This window comes from Megachile rotundata, chromosome 10, assembly GCF_050947335.1.
Source record: "Megachile rotundata isolate GNS110a chromosome 10, iyMegRotu1, whole genome shotgun sequence".
Taxonomy (NCBI): domain Eukaryota; kingdom Metazoa; phylum Arthropoda; class Insecta; order Hymenoptera; family Megachilidae; genus Megachile; species Megachile rotundata.
In genome coordinates, this window is record NC_134992.1 from 12673364 (window position 1) to 12689385 (window position 16022).

Consider the following 16022-nt stretch of genomic DNA (forward strand, 5'->3'; position numbering starts at 1 on the left):
CTCAAGTCCCAATTTCCTAGAATCTCAAATTTTTAAGATCTCAAACTCCTAATCTCCCAAACTTCTATAAGTCCAAATTTCTAATGTCCCCAATTCCTTAAATCCCACAATTCTCAAGTCCCAAATTCCTCAAGTTCCAAAATCTTCAAGTCCCAAAATTCTCAAATCCCAAAATCTTCAAGCTCTAAAATTCTCAAGTCCCAAATTTCTCAAGGCCCAAATTCCTCAATTCCCAAAGTCCACTAGTCCCAATTTCCTAAAAACCCAAATTTTTAAGATCTCAAACTCCTAATCTTCCAAAATTCTATAAATCCAAATTTCTAATGTCCCCAATTCTTCAAATCCCAAAATTCTCAAGTCCCAAATTTCTCAAGGCCCAAATTCCTCAATTCCCAAAGTCCACTAGTCCCAATTTCCTAAACACCCAAATTTTTAAGATCTCAAACTCCTAATCTTCCAAAATTCTATAAGTCCACATTTCTAATGTCCCCAATTCCTCAAATCCCAAAATTCTCAAGTCCCAAAATCTCAAGTCTCAAATTCCTCAAGTTCCAAAATCTGCAAGTCCCAAATTCCCAAAATCCCAAATTTCTAAGACGTCAAATTCCTAAGCTCCCATAATTCTATAACTCCAAACTTCTGTAGTCCCAAATTCCTACAGTCCCAAAGTCCACAAGTCCCAAATTCCCAAAATCCCAAATTCCTAACATCTCCACCTCCCAAACTCCCAAAATCCTATCATTCCTCTCCAAAGTTTGAAACCGAAAGATCCTAACTTTTGAATTTCGTCGTTGCTACACACTCGACCGAAGATTGTCTGCAATAAAAAGCGAGACACCCGTTATAGGGCCGCGGTCGGTTCATTTAATAACGCAGACTAATATACCGTGCGTCGGTGGCCTCCTTATTTATTTTGTTTCGTGGCTCGGTTCTCGCATTATACCTCTCGCGGTTCTTTATTACGACGCACCGCATAAAAGCATCATTACGTGATTTTTCAGAATGATAAATTGTTTGCCCCCGTTGAAAACACCCTCGGCACCGTTCCATCCCCCCCGAACGGCCGCAAAAACCGCCCTCTCTCGTTTCTTTCTCAGAAGCGAGTAATATCGAAGGAATAAAAATTCATTACGTAATATCTCTCTATACCTTGAGGAGTACACAGCGTATTGTTAGCGGAACGATAGAGTTCGCCGGCGAAAACAAAAGGGAGAGGAGACGGAAACGATGAAAGAAGACGAGGAAAAAGACGAAGGGCGTGAGCATAAAGGGAGTATAATAATCCACGTGGACGGATAATGCAACGTTGTAACAATTTACTTCTCTCCGATGGTATGAAATTATTTCGACGATGCCGTAGCTGGAAGAGAATTGGTCACAATGGTCCGACGACCCATTGTAACCACCTGCACGCTCGTATCGTAAATAGAAATCCCGAAGGAACTGCTACAGTAATCTATGGAGCCGTGAATTATGCCGTTTCAAAAATTATCGGCCACTCTGCCTGTGTTCTTTTCCATTACTTATCGGGGGATGAAACGATCTTTTCATAACGGGGGCACTTTTGGCGATGGCGGAGGCCCTTCTACAAGAGCGTGGCGCGAAATAGAATTATTTATTAATTAGGTGTTGGATTTGTGTCGCAAATTTTTCTTGTGACGATGCATTTTCTTTTGTAACATTTACGTCCGCCAACGTGGAGTATGGGAACGTAGGTGAAATTTGTAAATGGCGTGTAGGGATTGGAAAATTGAGGAACTGAGAAATTCAGGTATTGTGAAAACTTAAAAAATTGGGAAATGTGGAATTGGGGAGATGCGAAATTGGGAAATGTGGAATTGGGGACATGGGAAATTGGGAAATGTGGAATTGGGGACATGGGAAATTGGGAAATGTGGAATTGGGGAAATGTGGAATTGGGGAAATGGGAAATTGGGAAATGTGGAATTGGGGGCATGGAAAATTGGGAAATGTGGAATTGGGGACAAGGGAAATTTTGAAATGTGAAATTGGGGAAATGTGGAATTGGGAAACATGGAACTGGGGAAATGGGAAATTGGGAAAATGCGGAATTTGGGAAATGGCAAATTGGAAAATGGGAAATTGGAAAATGTGGATTTAGGAAATCTAAAATTAGGGAAATGGGAATTTCTTCGTTATTTCTAAAAATTGCGAACTTGCAAATTTCACAACAAATTCAAAACTTCAATATAAACCCCGTATCCCGAAATTCCGCTCATCCAAACTCCCCCAAAATTTCAACAACCCCAAACTGTTTCCCAAAATGCACCGAGCATAAGAACGCAAGATTCACCGCAAAGAAAAGCTTTCCAAGGGAAAAGTTTCCTTAAAAAAAAATGCAGAAATTGCGGTGCGCCTTAAATTCGGAAGAAGGGTATTGGTGTTCCGAAACGCGAGATTGTGCCACTAGGAAAAATTCGTCGACGCGGCGAAAGAGTGGGTAACATCGGGTTCTAAGGAAAATAAAAAGGGCGAGGGGTTCGGCGGAGAGGGTGGTCCAGTGTTTTCCAGCACTCTTCGAAAATTGCATGGCAGAGCCAGCATAAGTATTTTATATCAAATAGTTCAATGTTTGCCGAGCAACCAGAGCCAATTCGCCCGATGGCCATTCGACGCCAAGTTCAAAAATTTATGGTAAAATTATTCGCGAATATTTGAATAGCAAGAGAAGTATCGGCAAGGATCGTTCGCTCTAATAATGCGCCAATCGAAACGGCCCGCCAGAAACCTGGCAGTGATTGATTGATAGAATTCTTTAGAATTCCAGTTGCAACCCCCCTTCGGATATACGTTTCCTTTGTTCACCCATTTTCGATAATAACGTTCCAACTTAACTATTCGATGATTGATTACCTTAGTAAGAAATCTACTTTGCAAGGGAACGAACAATTTTCAACTCCCAAAATTCTGAGTCCCTATCTGCGAAACACCAGTTTCTGGGATGGAAATTGGGAAATGTGGTATTGGAGAAATGAGAAATTGGGAAATGTGGAACTGGGGAAATGGGAAATTGGGAAATGTAGATGTTAGAAAATGGAAATCGACGAACGGTCGACACAGGCCATGTGCCTTTTGTCATTGCATTAACCTTTCCTCAAGGAACTTCGCTGGGCCTAAGTGCCTTAAACAGCCATGCTAACGGGGGTGTCTTCAAGACGAGATCGTGTTTAGGAAGACATTCTTGTACTGGCATTTGCCGTGAGAAGTCATCAGTAAAACATTCCAGTATTCTATATAATAGTGCTTACTATTTTATTTGGTAAAACCTCACCTTTACCATTTAATATTCCTGATTACCTTACATAGAATTGGAGAAATGTGGAATTGGGGAAATGGGAAATTGGGAAATGTGGAATTGGGGAAATGGACAATTGGGAAATGTAGAATTGAGGAAATGTGGAATTGGGGAAATGGGGAATTGGGAAATGTGGAATTGGGGAAATGGCAAATTGGGAAAGATAGAATTGGGGAAATGGGAAATTGGGAAATGTGGAATTGGGGAAATGGAAAATTGGGAAATGTGGAATTGGGGAATTGGAAAATTGGGAAATATAGAATTGGGGAAATGGAAAATTAGAAAATGTGGAATTGGGGAAATGGGAAATTGGGAAATGTGGAATTGGGGAAATGGGAAATTGGGAAATATGGAATTGGGGAAATGGCAAATTGGGAAATGTGGAATTGGGGAAATGGAAAATTGGGAAATATAGAATTGGGGAAATGTGGAATTGGGGACATTGGAAATTGGGAAACATAGAATTGGGGAAATGTGGAATTGGGGAAATGGAAAATTGGGAAACGTGGAATTGGGGAAATGGGAATTGTGGAATTGGGAAAATGAATAATTCGAAAATATAAAAATTGCGAAACTCGGAAAGTTTGAAACAGGAAAAAGTGTCAAACTACATCCCCAACACTCCCACCCCCCTTAAATCTTCAAAATCCCCAAATTCGCAAAAGCATATCCAACCTTCAAAAAAATCGTAAGTAAAAGCTAGAAAGCTAAAGAATGTGCACAGATAAATATTTACGAAGGGTCGAACGTCATCGAGCAAAATAATCCTAACGAATGCGTAAATTAACGCGTGGCTTTGACGGTTCTAAGAAGATTAGCAGTCGGAGGATTTTAAAGGGATTAAAAGCCCGGCTCCGTGCCCGGGCGATATTTCGTAACGGTGCTAGCCCATTCTTGAGTTAAACGCAATTCCAAGCGTATCAAGAGCATCGGGCTACGCGCCCAAATGAAACGGAGCGTCGCGGCGCAGAGAGACACCGTTCTGAGGTATTAAATTACAAATGGCCTCGGAAATTTTCGCGATTAAAGTGTTAATTATATTCCTTAATTGCGAGCCTGAATTTGCCGTCCGTACGAGGACCACTGCATTTCCCTGGAATTTCGCGACACCCTCTACCCTTGTAAATTTCAACCTCCTTTTTTATTCTTTTTCCCTGGTAATATTCCAGTAATTGTTCTGTCACTCTCGAACCTATATTTTGCTAATGATTCATTCACTGTTATTCCAACTATTTTCGTATTATGGCATGTAACACAAGGTAGTACTATGATTTTCTTATGCGTCAGTTATAATTAATTATTACTGTTGTTGTTAAAATAAATGAACAAACTTTACATATTAAGTATATTTTACAGTCAGCAACCTTTGTACAAATTGTAATTGGCGTTGAACTCGAAATTTCATCCTCGTGGTTAGGTTAGGTTTATCATACTTGATTTATCGCATTTGAAGTGTAATGTCACGTGTCTGACTCGATGTTGAATTATTACATTAAATTATGTTACGTTACACTTACAGGTTAAATTCTTAAACAAGAGACCTATATAAACAAATGAATAAATGAACGAATAAATAAATAAATAAATGAATGAATGAATGAATGAATGAATTACACCAGAGTTAATAACGCAGATAATTATGAGACGAACGCAATCGTGAAAAGAGTGATCGGTGGAGAGGTCGAAGTAGAAGTAAAAGAGAGAAGGTTATGGTGTAAAAGTTACAAACGAGTTGCGGTAGAACGCGCAAAAGAGCCAACGTGTATACATTTGCCGCGAACTCGCAAGTAAGCCAATTTGGCTTTCTGCAGTGCGGTGCCACACGATCGACGCTGTTGCGTCCAAATGGCACTTTGCATTTGTAATGTGCTCTTCTCTGCAAAATATGCCCGCTACTAAAGCTCGTGTTTCGTTTGTTTCGTTCGCCAATTTCTTTTTTTATTTCCCACTCCTAATGGAACGACGAACACCCTTGCAATTCACGCTTAGTGTGCTTCGTTACTTCCATGTGAAATATCGATATCTGATGTTCTTCTTCTTTTGACATTCATCGTGGTGTTGCATTAAATATATATATTTATAGTAACATATTAAACAATATATGCAACAATATATAATAGCATTATTAAATTGAAATATATAAAAATAAATAACATGTCTGAAATGTCAACGTCAGCCTCTTCTTTCAAAATTAAAATAACTAATTAATGTAAGATTCATTTCTTAAAATTTATTCTGGTATTATATTAAATATATATATTTATAGTAACATGTTAAACAATATATATAATAGCATTATTAAATTATAATACATAAAAATAAATAACATGTTTGAAATGTCAACGTCAGCTTCTTCTTTCAAAATTGAAATAACTAAGTAATGTAAGATTCATTTCTCAAAATTTACTCTGGTATTATATTAAATATATATATTCATAGTAACATATTAAACAATATATGTAACAATATATAATGGCATTATTAAATTAAAATATATAAAAATAAATTACATGTTTGAAATGTCAACGTCAGCCTCTTCTTTCAAAATTAAAATAACTAATTAATGTAAGATTCATTTCTTAAAATTTATTCTGGTATTATATTAAATATATATATTTATAGTAACATGTTAAACAATATATATAATAGCATTATTAAATTGAAATATATAAAAATAAACAACATGTTTGAAATGTCAACGTCAGCCTCTTCCTTCAAAATTAAAATAACTAATTAATGTAAGATTCATTTCTTAAAATTTACTTTGGTATTATATTAAATATATATATATATATATAGTAACATGTTAAACAATATATATAATAGCATTATTAAATTAAAATATATCAAAATAAATAACATGTTTGAAATGTCAACGTCAGCCTCTTCTTTCAAAATTAAAATAACTAATTAATGTAAGATTCATTTCTTAAAATTTACTCTGGTATTATATTAAATATATATATTTATAGTAACATGTTAAACAATATATATAATAGCATTATTAAATTAAAATATATTTTAAAATATATTAAAGTATCAATAAAATTTTGTAAATCATTAAATTATTGTATGAATTATATCATAATAATATCTAGCACTATTTTTAATGAAATCGCCGTTCTATTTATACAGCAACTCTTTCCGCTTTTAGGTCGTCGACTTTGCTTACTCTTCTCGAGTACCTTTTGATTTTTCTCCGTCAGTTAGCATCACTGTGCCCTTTTTAAGCTTGATTATTATTGTTCTCCTCTTTGCGCAAGGAAGACTCACGCCAGTCAAATAAATCAAAGCTTCTTTTCACCGCTTAATTTTTTCCCCTTTCTTCTTTTTACAACTCTCTCTTCAATCTTTTTGTATATTTTTCAGCCATACTACTCTCGTCAGCGTCTTCGGGTTCTACGAACCTCTTCTACCAATTGGATTTGACGGAACGCTGCTGAGACAATAACGATTTAAATTTCATTTTCTGCTATATGTCATTTCTTATTTCGCCGGGCTCGCCAATTCTTTGGTTCTATTTTAGAAATACTGTCAGCGCATGTTTCGTTTATAGTGGTTGACCTTATGAGCAATTTTTTAGGGTTAGCGAAGTATTTAAGTTTTTTTGTAATATTATTATTAATATTATTATTAGTAATATAATTCTACATATTATTTATATGGTGTTTTATAGTAAGACTATAAAAAGATTTTAAGAAGTTTCAGGATTTTAAAGACACAAAATTTCAATGTTTATAAATTTATAACTTCAGAAAGCCGAACAAAAGTTCCAATGATACATAACCTCAAAGTTTAAATATCTTAAAATTCTACAAGTTTTAAGATTTAGAATATTGAGAGTCCCATGTATGTTTTATGACCTCAAAATTCAAAAATAAAAAAATTAACACAAATACAGAAATGTCAGAAAATTGAAGTTCCCATGCTTCAAAGTACCATAACCTCAAAATTGAAAAATCATAAAATTAACACAAATTTACAAGGTTCACAGAATTAAAAATCTAATGCTTCAAAGTATCATAACCTTAAAGTTAAAAAATTCTAAAATTCTAAAAATTCAAAAAGTTAAGAAAATTGAAAGTGCCATCCCTTAGAGTGCCATAACCTCAAAGTTAAAAAATCCTAAAATTCTAAAAATTCACATAGTTAAAAAAATTGAAAGGAACATACTCTAAAGTGCCATAACCTCAAAATTTAAAAACCCTAAAATTCTAAAAATTCACAAAGTTAAGAAAATTGAAAGCAACATACTCTAAAGTACCATAACCTCAAAGTTAAAAAATCCTAAAATTCTAAAAATTCACATAGTTAAAAAAATTGAAAGCAACATACTCTAAAGTACCATAACCTCAAAGTTTAAAAATCCTAAAATTCTGAAAATTCACAAAGTTAAAAAAATCGAAAGTGCCATTCTTTAGAGTGCCATAACCTCAAAACTTAAAAATCCTAAAATTCTAAAAATTCACAAAGTATAATAAAATTTTCCTTGTTCTTAAATAACAGACAATTTTCCCGTCTGCATAATACAAAACTCTGTCTCTGCCGATCGTCATCAAACGAGACGATTTTCACGTTGAGATCGCAATTTTCACAGGGATTTTCGCGATTGCCTAATTGGATGCGAAAGTGTGTTGTACTTAAGCAAGTTCCCGGTCCTTTTTCTGGTCGTGAGACGCCTGTGGACCGAGACTTGGAAAGTAATGCGATTAAACGGAATTACTGTGGAATATTAATGAAAAATTGGTTGGTTCGCTTGGGACGTTCTTTTACCGCTTGCCTTATAATTTCCTGTCCCGCTAGTCACGCGTGCTATCTACTCTTTTGCGGTGGTTCAAATTTTTTTTACCTGTTAGAAGGTTGGAATTGTTTTTTTCTTTTTAATTTTAGATTCAGAGAAATTCAGAGGTCTACAAAAATTCAGAGAAGTTGAACAATTTTAAATTGTGTGATGTTTTAATAAATTAAAAATTGAAAATCAAAATTTAATAATGAAACATTAAAAATTAAAAATGAAAACTTGAAACTTGAAACTTAAAACTTCGAAATTAAAAATGAAAATAAAAATGTTAAATAACCTAAATAAAGTAACAGAAGTGATTATTAACATCGTAACAAATAACCTTGCAGCAAAAATAAAATTCTAGAATTTCCAAATTATTTCCACAACAAAAATGAAAGTCCTGAAACAAAAATAAACGTCGAGTTACTGTTAACAATTACTACTACCAATTTTACTCGTACAATTTCCATCTTCCCTGCATACAGTTAAACTTTAAGCATCATTTAAGCTGAAAGTTCATAAAAGCATCATCCATAAAGGCATTTCACACGTTGACAAAGACATACGTGTTTTTCCCAGCGTCACCCAGCGACTAAGCCACTCGCATACGAAAAAAGGATAACAAGAAGGTACTAAATTAAAAAAAAAAAAAAAAATAATAAAACAAGAAGCGATGAAACTTTTTCAGTGGCCAGTCCTATTTCACCAAGTACCTTACTCTCACGGAATCCAGCGCCATTTTTATTGGCACCAGGCCATGAATTTAAAATTACGCCAATGGGGTACATTTAGCTCTTTGCCAGCCTTCGCTAATTTACTTCATGACGAGCTTCTACCATCGCCAAATAATCCTGTCCCTTGTACTCGGTTATGTGGACCATCATCAATATCGTTATTAGATACTAATCACTTGGTTGTTACTCCACCATTCATGTCCCGTTTAGGTAATTGGGTTTCTGCTTTATGTGATGTTCTTTGGGTGGGTTAGATGGTTTATTGGATGATGTTTTTTATGTGGACTTGTTGATTATTTGAGGGTTTGGGGGAAGTAGTAGGGGTGATTTGGAGAGGTTGGATGAGGTTTTTATAATTTGCATATGGAGATTTTTACAGTGTTAAATTTATAAATTGTCAATTGGATTTGCAAATTTGTGAAGATTTAAATTCTCGAATTTTCAAGTTTGCACAGATTCAAGTTTCCAACTTTATAAATTTCAAAATTTTCAAATTTCCAAATCCACAAATTCCCTAATTTCTTACATCACAAATTCCCACATTCTTTAATTCCCATCTTGACAAATCCCCAAACTCTAATTCCTTGCTTTATAAATCCCAAAATTCCCTAATTTCCCACCTCACAAATCCCCAAATTCTCTAATTCCCATCTTGACAAATCCCCAAACCCTAATTCTCCGCTTCATAAATCCCCAAATCCCCTAATTTCCCACGTCACAAATCCCCACATTTTCTAATTCCCATCTTGACAAACCCCCAAACCCTAATTCCTCGCTTCATAAATCCCCAAATCCCTTAATTTCCCACGTCACAAATCCCCAAATTCTCCAACTCCCATCTTGATAAGTTCTCAAATTCTCTAATTCCCATCTTGATAAATCCACAAACCCTAATTTCTAGCTTTATAAATCCCAAAATTCCCTAATTTCCCACGTCACAAATCCCCAAATTCTCCAACTCCCATCTTGATAAGTTCTCAAATTCTCTAATTCCCATCTTGATAAATCCACAAACCCTAATTTCTAGCTTTATAAATCCCAAAATTCCCTAATTTCCCACGTCACAAATCCCCAAATTCTCTAATTCCCATCTTGACAAATCCCCAAACTCTAATTCCCCGCTTCAGAAATCCCCAAATCCCCTAATTTCCCACGTCACAAATTTCCCAACTCTCTAATGCCCATCTTGACAAATCCCCAAACTCTAATTCCCCGCTTCAGAAATCCCCAAATCCCCTAATTTCCCACGTCACAAATTTCCCAACTCTCTAATGCCCATCTTGACAAATCCCCAAACCCTAATTCCCCGCTTCATAAATCCCCAAATCCCCTAATTTCCCACATCACAAATCCCCAAATTCTCCAACTCTTGATAAGTCCTCAAATTCTCTAATTTCCGTCTTGATAAATCCCCAAACCCTACTTCCCAGCTTCGTAAATCCCCAAATTCCCCAATCTCCAATTTCACAAACCCCCAAACTTTCTTCTTCCCACTTTCACCAATCCCAAATTCTCAAAACCCCCACCGCCCCACAAAACAAAAATAAAAGTCAAGAAAGCTAAAATCTACGTGTAATTAAAATAATGAAGTCGTAGGTGAACGTGTGAATCGCACGCAGACTATCGACAAATGGCGGTTGTAGCCAATCGATTCCAGCAATCTCCGACGCTAACATTATTTCGCAGATTTACGAGGTACAATAACGAAGATCTCGATAGACATGTTGAATAGCGATGACATAGGTCGTTGCACCGGATACCGATGATCCGGAGTAGTCGAATTCGATAGCGATGCATCTACAATCTACGGAGAGCTTGAATCCCAAGGGTCATCGATAGCGATTCATACGATGTTAAACACCGCCGTCAATACCGACCCGAACGAATGGGAGTTATGGTTATCGATTCGTATTACCCTACTTCCACGCTCTCCTTCCGATTATGTATAATCAAACATTTACCCTATCTTTTTATTCCATCTTTCAATTAATTCCGCTTACCTTCTTGCTCGAAAACATTACGTCTGTCTCGTTCAATGTCCGCAACAGATTCGCGAATCTCTGGTTGAAATTTTATGGAAAAATCTCGGTTTCATTGACAGGCATTTAATTGAATTGATAGAAATTCGTGCCACGAAGACAGAAATTTTAATTATAGAAGGTTGGGGAAAAATTGAAGACCTCAAAACAAAAGGTGTTTAATAAAGCAGAGTAGAAATGGCCAAAGAGAATGTAAACTAACATGGACATTAGGGGGGTAAGAAATCGTGCAACCAGGTAGATTTAATTAACGTTTCACTGTGAAATCGCAACCGCCATAGGCAGAGACGAGGATCGCGCCGTTGGGCGTTCGTTTTTGCTTGTTAACGGCGTGAAACGACGTGCAACTCGCTTGCGGCGTCGGATCCCATGACTTGGGAACCGTCAGGCTTGCTAACCGCTTCCGGTGATAAATCTCGTCCCTTGGTTTCGTTACTTCCAAATGTTACATCCTTCAAATACGACGCCGAAACGCTTTGCGTGTACTGTGCATTGTGTGCGATGCTCGAGCTTGCGTTTCTGGGAATTTTGGGGATTTGGGGATTTAGGGAGTTGTGAGGATAGGAAGTTGTAGTTGGAGAAATTTAAGGATTTGGGAAATTGGAGATTTGGGGATTTATGAAGCTGGGAATTGGGGTTTGGGGATTTGTCAAGTTGGGAATTAGAGAATTTGGGGATTTGTGACGTGGGAAATTAGAAGATTTGGGATTTATGGAGCTGGGAATTAGGGTTTGGGGATTTGTCAAGATGGGAATTAGAGAATGTGGGAATTTGTGATGTGGGAAATTAGGAGATTTGAGATTTATGGAGCTGGGAATTGGGGTTTGGGGATTTGTCAAGATGGGAATTAGAGAATTTGAGGATTTGTGAGGTGGGAAATTAGAAGATTTGGGGATTTATGCAGCTGGAAATTAGGGTTTGGGGATTTGTCAAGATGGGAATTAGAGAATGTGGGAATTTGTGATGTGGGAAATTAGGAGATTTGAGATTTATGGAGCTGGGAATTAGGGTTTGGGGATTTGTCAAGATGGGAATTAGAGAATTTGGGGATTTGTGACGTGGGAAATTAGGGGATTTGGGGATTTATGAAGCTTGGAATTAGAGTTTGGGAATTTGTGACGCGGGAAATTGGGGGATTTGGAGATTTATGAAGCTGGGATTTAGGGTTTAGGTATTTGTCAAGATGGGAAATAGAGAATGTCGGGATTTGTGACGTGGGAAATTAGGAGATTTGGGATTTATGGAGCTGGAAATTAGGGTTTGGGAATTTGTCAAGATGGGAATTAGAGAACTTGGGGATTTGTGACGTGGGAAATTAGGGGATTTGGGGATTTATGAAGCTGGGAATAGGGTTTAGGTATTTGTCAAGAGTGGAAATAGAGAACTTGGGGATTTGTGAGGTGGGAAATTAGGGTATTTAGGGATTTATAAAGCTTGGAATTAGGGTTTAGAGATTTGTCAAGATGGGAAATAGAGAATGTGGGGATTTGTGACATGGGAAATTAGGAGATTTGGGGATTTATGAAGCTTATAATTAGAGTTTGGGGATTTGTCAAGATGTTAATTAAAGAATTACAGATTCAGTACACTAACAATCCGAGAAGTTGAGCACACAGATACACATGAATCTAACAATCCAGAGACTTCGATATCTAAAAATGTACCCCTCTAGTAACTTCCAAAACTATCTAAGAATACACGAATCCAGTAACACATACATCTTCAAATAAAAAAATCTGAGGATCCAAAAGACACCTAATAACTACAAAATCAACACACTCAGATATTTATGCCGCTCCCAAATGACAACTCAAAGAATATCGCCTGTTAAAACCTCCCGAGAAACTGTTTGTAAACGAATAAAATCGTTAATTCGGTAATAGGGAATTCCCGCGCCGTTCGAGCCTACAAGGCAAAGAAAGTTGGCGCAACTATTCGGAAGTTGCCGAACGATGATAAATACTTATCCAGGCTGCGGGACGCAACAACGGGCAGGGATGAATAGGGATGGCGGAAAGTTGGCGCGAGGTCGGAATCAGTGAACACCGATGCACGCTTCATTTTCCGTGTTTGCCTTTCGAACAGAGCGGTCAAATGCATGCCCATTCTACGCGCGGCTACCTCCGATAAATTCGTCCGTTCGCGAGTTTCAAGAGAAAAGCCCGATAACGTTCGAGATAAGAGAGGACGAACGATAAAGAGAGACAACGATGGACAAAGAGAGAGATCAACAAAGAGAACGATAGACAAAGAGAGAGAGGGAGAATAGAGGACAGGAAACGGTCGAAAGAAAAGGAAGACACATCGGGTCCAGCTCGGTCATTAATTCGAGTGTCTCTGTTCTGGCCGAGGTACGATGTGATTATTTTCATGACGTTTCGATTCAAACGCATTGTTTAACCGGTGTCTCATTGTCCGACGCTCCAATTTCCAACTATATTTTACTCGGCCGTGTCTCTGCCAATATGCTGCACGCGTGACTCCAAACAATTCCGGTGACATCTAGGAAATGGCCCCCGGCAGTGCTTACTCCGATGTGGTCCGCGAACGAGGTCGACACCTTTTTTATTTTCATACAGGGAAAGTGGGAATGTTTGAACGCATGGGTTTCGTAAGAGGAAGTTTGATGCACGTCTCTTTTTGTGATTGCGGACTGAGAATGTTTTCTGAGATAATCGCTTGTGTGCTTGGTAAGTGGGGTGAGGGAATTGGTGGGGTTTGATTTTTGGGAGGGGAGTTTGGGGAGGTGGGGACGATGGGACTTGCGGAATTTGGGGATTTGGGGATTTAGGAATTTGGAGAGATGGAAATTTGGGGAGATGGAAATTTGGGGAGATGGGGACTTGGGGAGATGGGGACTTGGGGAGATGGGGACTTGGGGAGATGGGGACTTGGGGAGATGGGGACTTGGGGAGATGGGGACTTGGGGAGATGGGGACTTGGGGAGATGGGGACTTGGGGAGATGGGGACTTGGGGAGATGGGGACTTGGGGAGATGGGGACTTGGGGAGATGGGGATTTGGGGAGATGGGAATTTGGGGAGATGGGGACTTGGGGAGATGGGGACTTGGGGAGATGGGGATTTGGGGAGATGGGGATATGGAGAGATGGAAATTTGGGGAGATGGGAATTTAGAGAGATGGGAATTTGGAGAGATGGAAATTTGGGGAGATGGGGATTTGGGGAGATGGGAATTTGGAGAGATGGAAATTTGGAAAGATGGGAATTTGGAGAGATGGGAATTTGGAGAGATGGAAATTTGGGGAAATGGGGATTTGGGGAGATGGGGATTTGGGGAAATCGGGATTTGGGGAGATGGGGATTTGGGAAATTGGGAAGATGAGAGTTGGAGAATTTGGGGATTTGGGGTTTCGAAAAGATGGGAGTTAGAGAATTTGGGAATTTGGAGAGTTAGGAAGATGGAAGTTGGGGAATTTGAGAATTTGGAGAGTTGGGAAGATGGGAGATGGGGAATTTGGGGATTTGGAGAGTTGGGAAGATGGGAGTTGGAGAATTTGGGGATCTGGAGAGTTGGGAAGACGGCAGTTGGGGGATTTGGGGAATTGGGAAGATGCGAGTTGGGGAATTTGGGAATTTAAGAATTTGGAGATTTGGAGATTTTGGGGTTTGAGGTGAACTTGTGAAATTAGGAATTTTGAGACTTGTAGCTTTAAAGATTTGTGGATTTGGAAATTTCTGAATTTTTGGATTTGGTGATTTGTGATTCTTGTGGTTTGAAACTTTGTGAACTTATCAATGTAAATTAGAAAATCCCTATATCATCAGATCTCTATATTCTCAAACGTCAATATCCCTAAATTCCTACATTTCCAAACACCAATATCCCTAGATTCCTATATTCCTCACCTATGTCCTCCTATACATCCTCCTATATTCCTGCCCCATACTTCGACATGATTTCTTCAAATTACATTTAACTTGAATTCTAAAATTTCTTGCCAGAAATTTTTTTTGTATAATTTTGATCATTCAGTCGATTGCACCGAAAAAATTGAACACTGATGTTTGCAAGCTAACGGGAAGACACTTCCGGTCCACTCGAAGTCGGTAATGAGTCCCTGGCCGCGCAAGATAGATACCTCGAGGAAGTAATCGGTCAAAGAGTAATCGGGTTTGCTCGGAACGAATCGTTTGTCGTCGAGAGATCCTTGATCGAGACGTTAAAAATGGCGCACGAACGTGGCTGGGTAATAATTGGATCGTTGTAGAATTGCTAGAATTTACTGACTACTGTGTTTTAAGTAATGGTCACGTTAGTTCATGTAAACCTAACGTTTTTCACATGATTTTGGGATCCGTTTTGAACGATTACAGTTCTTTAACTCGTACATTAAGTTCAAAGATAGAATGTCTCAGCAATGAAAGAGTGACGCACATCGCGAACAAGCGGGAAATTCAGTTAATATCGTGTAACCGATATCCACGGGGTGTCCTGTCGTACCGTTGAGCCGGGTTTTTAAAGCGCGGCCTCAAAGAAGGAAACGGGAATAAGCGGATTTCGTCGTGACGAGAGTTTAAGCCGCGTAGGATCAGTAATAGTGTCTTGTAAGCCGAGACGGACTTCATTTTTGTTTCGCAGTTCCTTGCTTCTCGTTTTTCGAACCTCTATCTACGTTACGTACATGTCGCTGTCTGTCGATCTGCGAGATGTGAAATCGTCTTGTGGAACACTGGTGCAATGTACACTTCCTTTTGATGAGGAACATATATGTACTGCAGCTCACATATGAGTTAGATATTTAGATATAATAGATAATTAGATAGATGTACACTACTGCATATCTATACATATGTTCCATACATATGTATACACATGTGTTTGTAACATTTGCACATGTGTAAAATATAAGCTACGTACATATGTACATATGTGACATATGAGTTGCATACCTGTATGTGCACATATGTAGATTGTCAGTTATAGACATGCATGTACACATATGTAACATATAAGTCACATGCTTATTTATATACACATGTTACATACAAATTGCATACCTGTATATACACATATGTACTTTGTCAATTACATATGTATGTACAAATACACATATGTAACATATAAGCTACATGCTTATATATATTCACATGTAACATAAATTGCATACTTGTATGTACACATATGTAGA

The 16022-nt window shown here is 37.8% G+C and overlaps 1 protein-coding gene across 4 annotated transcripts in view; it reads left to right on the plus strand.

Annotated features, from left to right (window-relative positions):
- Nucleotides 1-16022, plus strand: part of LOC100883369 (protein turtle homolog B) — a 613440-nt gene that overhangs the window by 61339 nt on the left and 536079 nt on the right. The gene's annotated exons all lie outside the window — the stretch shown is intronic.